The following is a 10,624-nucleotide window of genomic DNA, read 5'->3' as shown; positions in this document are numbered from 1 at the left end:
TTTTTTTTTTTTTTTTTTTTTTTTTTAATGACAGCCATCTAACTAGAGTAAGGCAGTATCTCATTGCGGCTGACTTGCATGTGTCTGATGGTTAGTGATGTCCAGTGTTTTAATGAATCTGTTGACCATCTGCATGACTTCTTTTGAGAAATAGCTGTTAAGGTCTAGTGCCCATTAAAAAATGTTTTTGCAATTGATGTTGGGGTTCCTTACAAGGTTTGGATATTTAGCCCTTTATTAATGAATAATTTCCAGATTTTTCCTCCCATTGTGTAGGTGGTTAACTTCACTCTGTTGATTTTTTCCTTTGCTATGTACAAGTTTTTTAGTTGAATGTACTCCAATTTATTTATTTTGCTTTTGTTGCCCGTTTTCCTAGGTATTTGGGCCTGGAATTAGTCACATACAATTGTTCTTGGGGCATGTCATTGAGTTCATCTGCAGAATCCTACTGGTGAGTCCCCAAAGCTTTCTAGTTCTGTCCTCCTTCTGGGAGGAAACTACCCATATCCTGTCATCCTTCCAGGAATTCTTGAATTTTCTGTTAAAAATGGTATCTGGATAACAGCTGATTAAAACTGGTGACAGAGAATGGAAATCATGGATTAGACCCTCAAGGTCTAAAGACTGCCAATCAAGAAATGACAGGAGAAACAGTGGACACTCTCCAGTACTGGAGGAGGGGAAGCCAGCAGTGGTGGGCACACAAAGGCTGCAATTTTTCTCTTTCAATCATCTGAAGTCACGTGTAACCTCCTTGCAAACTCTGACAGTCTATGGAGCTGCTGCTCTCTACCAGGTGCCCGTGAACACTTTCTAGAAGCTGAGATAGCGTTCGTACCCTATATAATTCATGCTTCTAAAGTGCACACTTCAGCGGGGTTGGTTGTTTTGCATTCACAAATCTGCGCAACCGTCCCTACCTTCTCATACAAGGACGCTGTCATCATCCCTCAAAGGAAATCTGTCCCTTCTGCGGTCACCATCCTTTCTTCTCCCAGACAAAGGCAGCGAGTAATGCATTTCTGTCTTTGTGAATTTGTCTCCTCAGGATGTTTCCATTCCGCATAAATGAAACCATACAAGATGTCATGTTTTTGTCACTCATTTCTTTTATTATGTACAATATCCTTAAAGTTGTCCATGCTGTCACTTATGTTAGTAGCTTTATTTTTTAAATCGAATAATGCTTTACTGCATGGGCACCTTACACTCTTTACCCATTTTTCAGACTGTGTGCTGTTACGGACATTCACGTAGAAGCTTTTGTGCAGACACGTATTTTCATGTTCCTTGTGCATAAAGTTAGGAGTAGAATTGCTATGCCATGCGCTAAGTTGCACTTCACTTTTTGAGTAACTGCCAACTTATTTTCCAAAGTGACTGCACCATTTACATTCCCACTAGTAATGTACAAGGCTTCTAATTTCTCCGCATCCTTGAAACACTTGTTACTTTTGATTACAGCCATCTGAGGTGGTAGGAAGTGGTGTCTCGTTGGTCTTCATGTGCATTTTTCTAATAACTAGTGTTGTACGACATCTTTTCATGTATTGCTGCTTATTTATTGGCTTTGGAGAAATATCTATCTACCTCTTTGCCCACTTCTTTTTCAGGGCTTCTTCCCACATGGTACCACTGAGCCACCCCTCCTAGACCACTACCCAGTTTTAAATCGGCCATTTGTCTTTTCATTGTTGGGTTCTAAGAGTTCTTCGTATATTCCACATGGTAGATCTTTATCAAATATGATTTACATATATTTTGCCCTCTTTTATAGATTGTAGTTTCACTTTCCTAATACTGTCTTTTGAAACACTAAAGTTTTTAATTTTTATGAAATGCAACTTAATTACTTTTCTTTTGTTGCTTGCACTTGATGTATCCTGAGAAACTGGTGCTTATTCTAAGGTCACAACTTATATTCACATTTGTTTCTAAGAGTTGTATAATGTTACCTCTTTACTTCTTTTAAGGTCTTTGATCAATTTTGAGTTAATTCTTATGTATGTTATGAGATAAAGAGCAAATCTCATTTTAAAAATCAATAATTATTTATGGTACCAGGGACTGAACTCGGGACCTTGAGCCTGCGAGGCAGGCATGGTGTCACTGAGCTAAATCCCCAGCCCTCATTTTTTTTCCAGACAAGGTCTCACTATGTTTAAGGCCAGCCTTGAATTCACCACGTAGTCCCGGCTGGCCTTGAACTCATGGTAAACCTCCTGCCTTCCAAGTGCTGGGATTATAGGCATGCAGAACCACACAGAGCCCCAACTTCTTTAGGGATGGGTATCATTACCACCAGTTTTGGGGAGAGTGTAGTCTTTTCCAATTGTCTTAGCACCCTTGTCAAAAATCAAGCGACCATAAACACATGGGATTACTTCAGACTCATATATTCCACTGATGTATCCACAAATGGTATCAGTCTTTACTAAGGTGGCTTTGTAAGAACTTTTGAAATGAGAACATGGTTCTTTTCCAGGATTGTTATCACCATGCTGGTCCCTTGCATTTCCAAATGAATTTTAGTATCCGCCTGTCAATTTCTGGAAAAAAGCCTGTTGATGTTGACAGGGATTTTTAAAATAGGGATTTCCATAGGCATCTCCAGGAAGTTTCTATTCATTGCCTCTTGTTCCTGTGCATGGATGGTAGTTTCTTGTTTCCTCTCATATCTCATAATGTTTTATGAAAACTAGCCATTCAAAGTAATATAATGTGGCAATTCTTTTTTTGTTTTGTTTGTTTGTTTGTTTTTGGTACCGGGGATTGAACTCGGGTCCTTGCACTTGCAAGGCAGGCCACCGAACCGCTGAGCTAAATCCCCGTCCCCTGATGTGGCAATTCTGAAAGGCAGATTCTTTCCCTTTCCCAGAGTCTGTGAAAGTTGACATTCATTGTTACTGCTTTTTGGTGGTGTTGCTTGTTAGTTATTTTTCTCAATGAATTCTGTAAAGTTTGTGTTTTTCTGCCATGCATTTGGCCACCAAGTCTCTGCTAGATGAGTTTGTCAGGTAATGATTATAAAGAGATTTCCTTAAATTCTTGTAATCTACCAGTCTCCAACTTTGCGAGGGGCCTTGTACATCTGCTGGGGCATGCCTTCAGGAACTGTCTCTCCTTTCACTTGCTCAAAATCACAGCACAGAGCCCCTCCCCTCATTTCTGAGCACGTGCATAGCTGTGGGCACGCATTTCTCAAAGCCCTTACAGCTTTTCATGGTATTTCTATAATTTTTCCTGTCAAGCTTTTTGGTTAGCTAAAGTGTGCCCCAACTATTATCCACTGCTTCATGCAGGCATGAAGTCTAACAGTTGCCTCTAACTGTTTTAAGAATGCCCTCAGGGAAAAGTCTTTCTACACCAGACAAGTTCCCAAGTAGGGGCAAACAAAGGTGTTCCAGAGAGTTTTCCCAGGGAACCACCAGTCATGTGGAACGAGGACTCTTCTCCGGGCAGACTCTGGGGGAAGCTCCGACCCCATCTCCCCTCCCCGGTACCTTCCAGGCCTCTGCTTTTCACTTGGATCACAAGGTGTTGGTTTTCAAAGCCACAGTGAAGCAGAAATGGGGAAAACAAAACAGGCCACATTAAAATGTCACGAAGCCCATTATTTTTATCACGATTCAGCCATTTCTCTCAAATAAGTGCTTGCCTGATTGCTATAAACCTTGGGTTAATGTCTAGAATTCTAAAAGTGTTAACAATTTTTGCTGGTTTTCTTACTGCTTTTCTGGAAGACAACTTTATTGATGTATGTTTGTGGCACATAATAAATACACTCATGGTGATGGATGAGAGAAATGTCAAAGTTCGTTCCTCTGTCATTTTCACAAACATCACATCACTTCAGTAAACTTTGCCGAGAAAGCGCTTGATAGTAAATACTTTAAGGTTTCAGGGAAACGCAAGGATATATGCAGGTGCTTACATAACAAGAGAGCAAAAGAACAGATTCCACAAAAATTTAATTGGTAAAATTCAAAACACAATAATAAGTACAACTTTTTGGTTACACACACAGTTCTACCAATGAAAAGAATGGAATTCTTCTGGGTGAGATAACATTTTCCTTAATCGGGGATCAAAGTTAGCTGTCGCCATAATCAACTGAAAATTTTTATCTATTAATGGTCACCTGTAACCAGATACCATGTGTTTCATTTTTTAAAATGTCTTTTCACAAAGACAGGCACTAGCGGTATGACGACCGCTATTTTAACTGAGGATGTGCACCACATACATGGTATTTATAAGATCCTATTAGATCCTACTCATGGTATTTGTTTCGGTTCATCATGCCATTGCATATTAGTCACTCTGAGTAAAAGATTATGTGGAACCTTCCCCACTGCCCAGTTCAGTAGATTCTGCAGGATGCAAACCTCCTTTCCATATACAACAAGTTCTAAAAAACGCTGCTTTGATTGTATTTTGAGCTCCAAGTATGATTTCACTGGGTATCTGTATAGGCACAGAGATGATCTTCTTCTTCCCCTTTCTCCTGCTCCTCTTCCTCATCCTCCTCCAATTCCTTTTCCTAATCAGACTGAACCCAGGGATGCTGTTTTTTTTTTTTTTTTTTTGGTACTGGGGATTGGACTCGGATCCTTAAGTTTGTGAGGCAGGCGGCAGAAGCACTGAGTCAAATCCTTGGCCCCTCAGAAGTGTGGTATCACCGACCTGATTTTAAATTTTGAGACAGAGTTTCATTAAGTTGCCCAGCTGGCCAGCAGCCGTGATCTTCCTGCCTCAGCCTCCCATGCAGCTGAATAATAGGTATGAACCACTGTGCGTGGCTAGAAGTCTTTCTTTGGTTTAAACTTTTGACATAATATGAAGTACTTAAAGTAGCTTAATGTGACTTGTTACTCAGGATTAGTAAAGTAAAAACGACTTTACCACAACATAGTTTTGCATGTAAGAATGATTTTGCCTTTTAGTACTAACTTGAATGCAATGAGGAACACTTTCAGATCCACAGTAAAATCTTATTCCCAAAGTCATTCACTAGTTTACAAGAGTGGATAGAAGAGGTTGTTTTTGTTCAAAGAACCTTAAATCTTGGCCCTGAGTTCAAAGATTTAAACCTTCAAAATTTCGATAACCCTTCTTTACATGTCCAGTGGCAGGACAAAGCAAGGGGTCTAATCTTTGATTTCTGACCAAAGCTCATGGAACTCACGATGACGTCTGTAAGAGACACGTCTGTCACTGCTCACAGCACTTGTTCAATGCATACGTGACATATTCAAGCATTTTCTTCAAAGTTCCAAGTATAAATAAGGCAACAACGAAAGCGAGAAAGCTGAAGGGGCTGTGCAGTGAGCACCAGCAGCGCAGCTTCTCCAGGACAAGCTGTCTGGTCTGGGAAACAACAGTGTGGAGGGGAATGCAAGTGAGGGAGGCTGTTCAGGAAGCAGGGCAGAGGAGCAGCAAACCGGATTACTGATAGACAGAAACGGATGGGCCCGCGGAGGGGACTTGCGTGGCGCCCAGTCGGTCGCTGACGAGAGCTGCCGGCTGGGAGGCAAAGGAAAACCAGAGAACCAGGGGGCCAGGGGGCGAGGGGGCCTGAGAGCCGTGCTGGGACCCAAAGAATCAGCAGTTGGGAGCAGCAAGGGAAAACACAGGTCGCTGCTCCAGAGCGGCCTTCCACAGGCAAAGGTTGGTGAGTGGCTCCGGCACAAGCGATGCAGCCACACGCGGGAGGGGCGGGAAGTCGGTCACCAGCAGAAGGGAAAGCACAGAGCAGGCTCCCACGCCACACGGACCAGAAGCCCACAGGGGGGCCGTCCTGGCGGGACTGCAACCCCAGACCTGCAGCATGAGCAGGCTCGTCTTGGCTTGAGCTCTGCTCCTTAACCCTAGGCGGATGAAAAGAGCCACACATCCAAAACAACAGAAAACGTTCTTTGACTAATCTTTATGCATTATTTTTCATTTACTTTTTTACTCTTTGGTGTTTTCCTCCTTCTGTACATTTCCCCCCATGCCTTCATTCCACTTTTTACCCTTCTCTATGGAGTGTGTCTGTATGGTGCTTCTCTCCCTCTTGCCTTTTTCCTCACAATATAGTTTATGGAGCATGAGGGAATATTCTCATTTGCCTATACATCCCTCCTACTTCTATCTGTACCTCTTTGCCTGACTTCTTTTTCCTGTGTCTTACTCTCAATTTTTCTTTCCTTTCCTCTCCCCCTTTTCATTTGTCTCCCTTTAACTCTTCTCAAATATTTGTATCCGCCATAGAATCTTTTTCCATCTGCGTTTCTCACTGCCAGTTTTGTGCCCAGTTTTCCCTGCTGGCCCCTTCTAAAGACCGAACGCACCCTTACCATCGTGGGCACCCTCTGCCCACCTCCTGTCTTCTCCTTTTCACATGACACCAGAGGACTTAAAAAATAAATTTAAAAAAATAAAGCTTCTGTTTGCTTTTTTCTCTTCCCCCTCTGGCATGCCTGGGTCCCCAACCCCCTGGGCTTTAGATAACTGATTCTGTAGAATTACTGTGGAATGCTGTTTTTCACCACCAGAGGAGACACAGCCATTGCACTTAGTACATATTAACTGCGGGTCAAGACTTGGGTTGCTACGATGCTTGCACAATAACGGTGGATTTCTTCTCTAGGCTAAAAGGTGACCTCATGCTATGTTATTTCTCAACCAGCCCCGGTAGACACTGCTATAACAGATTAGGCTCCTACTGCTCTAGCTGATTTGTTTGCATAGGAGTAATCCTGACTCGGTGGGCAACTTCGGGCCAGTGAGCCTGTCTGCCGAATCCACCGTCACACCCAGGGAGAGGGACAGGGGGAGGTTCCTAACCTAAGAGCTTGGCTGGGGCAGACTCTACAAGAATGCCTGCAGCCTGGCAGAAAGGGGTCCTGAGTTTGAGTTGGCTTCCGCATTGCAGCAGAGGGGGTCCCTGGGGGGTCCCGGGGGGAGCACTCAGATGCTGGCAAAGAAGCTGCTTGGGAATCACGTGTGCAACGTCTCACAGGGATATTCAATCTGGGTGCTGCTGGACGTCCTATAGCTGTAGGGTTTGCATGTTTCGTTATTTAGTAACGTGAGGTCATGCAGTGTTCTCTTATGGGATCCCGTGTTTACTAGGCTGTTACTGTGGGCTATCTATTCTTTTACCGGCTCTCATACAACTGGTGTCTAGTTCTCTCCCTCATCTCAGCTCCATACCTAGTTTCTTCCCCTCAAACTGTGGAGACAACATTATTAACACTTCTTTATCCTTTTTCCAAACATGTGAACTCCTCCTCCCACGTTTTCAAATCCCCGATAATGAGCTCCTCACAGCCCCTCCTGTCTTCTCTAGTACTTACTCCTTGGCCCTCCCTGTCCCACAGCTTTGGCTCTGCCATCCCTTGCCTGGCTCACTGTCCCCCTATCAGCAAGTTCTGACAGCCACACAGCTTCCCTCAATCACAAAGCAAACCCCCTTTCTCCCACATCTCACCCGTACCCCCACAAAATACCCTCTGAAAACTCTCAGCACGAACCCTTCCATCAACCCCAAGTTCTCCAAGAGACTCAGACCCTGGATCAAACATTCCTTTTCATCACCACTATTCCCCCCTCTTGGTGTCTCACACTCCCCATCCAGCCACCGCCCATCCCCTGCCTGCCTCACTGCAGAGCAACCACAAGTAATGTTGCAGTGTGCACACACAATCGGGGGGAAGGACCATCGTAGAGAAGTGTTGTAACATTGACTCTGTGGATGCTGGTGTGACCACAAGTAATTCTTTCAGCATAACACAGGGACAGAGTCAAAATCACTTAAAGTAATAACAGGAATAAATTCTAGCACCAAACATACACAGCTGAAAACTACTCACAGAGAGGCAAAATCCCACTAAAAGTCTCCATATTAGCCACAAACTGTCCTCACTTTTTTTTAAGGAAATGGTTTTTATTTTTTAAATACGATACAGTGTTTAAGTTCATATTTTAAAGCTGGTTAAATCTCAGATTTATATAGCACTTTGTATCCAGTTTTCTTGGGCAACAAAGACATCAGTATGGTCAAATGTTAACTCATTTCATTGCTGTATTAATGACAAATTTATTTATGCAGTAGTCCTGAATACGCATACGGACTTCTGGGGATTATTTTGTTCTTACAAGGAAATACTACTTAATAAACTATACCATAACTCTGAAAGTATGCTGGAAAAGTATAAAAGGTTAGAGGGATAAAGAGCTTCAGTTCAGTGCCACTTTTTGGTACGTCCTGGGTCACCATTCTTTCTGTTTCTAAGATTATTATTTTTATTGTAATTGGTTTAGTTTTAAGCTGGCAACATACTAACAAATTATTATGGATATAGGCTTTTCAATTTGTCCAAAATCATGCACTATAAGTGGCACAAAGCAGCATTACCAGCTGACAAATGGATCTATGGGTAATGAGGTATCTCGTAAATAAAGCTTGTGACAATTAAACCAAGAAATGGTGGCAATGAGAAAACTACTAACAAAGGACAGCCAGGGAAAGTTCAATCGAATATATGCAGGAATCTGTACTTTAAGTAAAAGAATGAATACCTGAAGAAGTACAAATGGAAGCCAGCTACCAAGAAAACAGACAAGGAGCTTAATTAAGCAAGAGTATTCTTTTAGAGTTTACAATGTAACCAGGGCGGGATGAAGAAGGAAAATATAAGGTAGGCTTATCCATACAGGAAGTTATTCGAATAGCCTGTACCAAAATAATGACTTCTGACCAAAAGGTTGTAAGAGCCATAAATAAAACTATCATCATGGTAAGTGACAGGCAGTAACTCTGAACGCTGACACAGACGGGGCTTTGGTAAGAAGAAATACTCTGTGCCTTCAGGTGGTGGTAGACACCTGGTTCTCCCAAAACATAAGCAAGGACTGTAATCCAATTGAAAATTTCAGCAAAGAAATAAAACGATTTCTGACATTGGTGAGTTTAGTGAAATTCAGGCAATAATCTATACAAGATACTAAGAAGACTGGCTAATGCAAAAAGCCATAAGTAAAGGAAATAATTTGAGCAGAGGCAGATGAGATACTTAGTAAACCAAATACCCAAAAGAATAAAATCCCTGAAATAGGATATAATGGAAATGTTTTCCAAAAATAAAAAACCAACAAATGCTAATGAAACACAAAAGCACTCCATAAAATTTTGATAGCGTTTTTTTTTTTCTCATTCCGAGTGTGAGGATATCTACCAATATTTTCCCAAGTATGATCAAGAACAACTCACAAGTAGCATCAGAGGTTTGACGTAACTGGTCCTGAAAGGAGCAGCTGTTTGAAGAAAAAGGTGTCATAATATTAGTTAAATTTCAAGAAGACCTGCTGAAAAACTACATGATTAAACTCTGCTTCACTTTATTTTCCATTCACATCCTGCAGGTGAACTTGACCTCATCTGAAAAAGTTCCCTCACAGGTTCGTGGTAGAAGGGCACAGAAGCGCAGCTGCCAGCCTGAGGATGGCCAGGGGCACTGCGTGGAGAAGGAGGCCCGGAGGGAGTGACCAGACGGGTCTCTCCGGAGAGTTCCCCTAACCAAGGAGCCTCCTATTTGATTTTGATTCTGCTGCCTTCAGCGATGTCACTGTTGGTTCCTTGTGTTTCATTTTGCTGTGCTAAGCTCTCCTTTGCTGGTGTGGTTACTGGTGCTCCTTGAGGGGCTCCAACCCTGCCTTCCTCCAGAGCCAGCCAGCAGAATCCATGCAGGCGCCCCAGCTGGCCCTCAGCAAGGTCACCTCTCTTCACTTCTCCAGTTTCCAATGTGCAGCAGCCCCTCCCGCACCAAAAGGGAATAAAGGGGGGCCATATACAATTTTTACAAAGATAAATAAACAAAAAATCTTCATTGAGATATTAGCAAATAAAATGAAGCACATTATCAAGAAGATTGCATATAATGATTGTTGTAGCCAGGGGTTGCAAGGGAATAGATATGATACAGGACACATAATTTAAAGGGTTATTTTACAGTAGTCACCCAAAAAAGTCAAATGGAGAGGAGTGCAAGAGAACTGTCCACACACTGGAGACCTGAAGGATCCAGCCAAGGGCCTGGGTCCCACAGCAGTGTCCCGCACAAGTCCAGCAGAAGGCCTAGAGTCCAAGACAATATCCTCTATGAGTCCAGCCAGAGGCCTAGAGCCCACAGCAATGTCTCATGCAAGTCCAAGATCCCCATGGAGGATCTGCGCGCTGAGGACCCAAAGGCCAGTGGTGGAAGCTTGGAGAGCCTGCATAGGCAGGGTGAAGGATTTGTGCCACCAGGCTGAGGGATCTGCACTGAGTCAGGAAGTAACACACAAGGCGAAGATCAGAGCTCCCCTGACGAGAACAGCAGCCATTCCCAGCACATAAACAGAAGCAAGGTCAAAAACCATATACGACCATCTCAACAGATGCAGAAAAGGCTTTCAACAAAATCTAACACACTTCATGATAAAAACCCTAAAAAAGCAGGTGTAGAAGGACCATACCTGAATATGATGTAAGCTATGTATGACAAGTTATTATCTAGCATCATACTAAATGGGGAAAAACTAAAATCAGGAACAAGACCAAAGTGTCCACTGCTGCCTCCGCTATTCAACACTG

The 10,624-nt window shown here is 42.8% G+C and overlaps 1 pseudogene; it reads right to left on the bottom strand.

Annotated features, from left to right (window-relative positions):
• Nucleotides 1-7,986: 7,986 nt before the first annotated feature.
• Nucleotides 7,987-10,335, bottom strand: LOC104865306 (annotated as a pseudogene).
• Nucleotides 10,336-10,624: the final 289 nt, after the last annotated feature.

The sequence above is a fragment of the Fukomys damarensis genome, unplaced genomic scaffold, assembly GCF_012274545.1.
Source record: "Fukomys damarensis isolate Sample0158 unplaced genomic scaffold, DMR_v1.0_HiC HiC_scaffold_22, whole genome shotgun sequence".
In the NCBI taxonomy this organism is placed as follows: domain Eukaryota; kingdom Metazoa; phylum Chordata; class Mammalia; order Rodentia; family Bathyergidae; genus Fukomys; species Fukomys damarensis.
The sequence above is the reverse complement of the archived record's forward strand: the minus strand, read 5'-3'. Positions and strand labels throughout refer to the sequence as shown.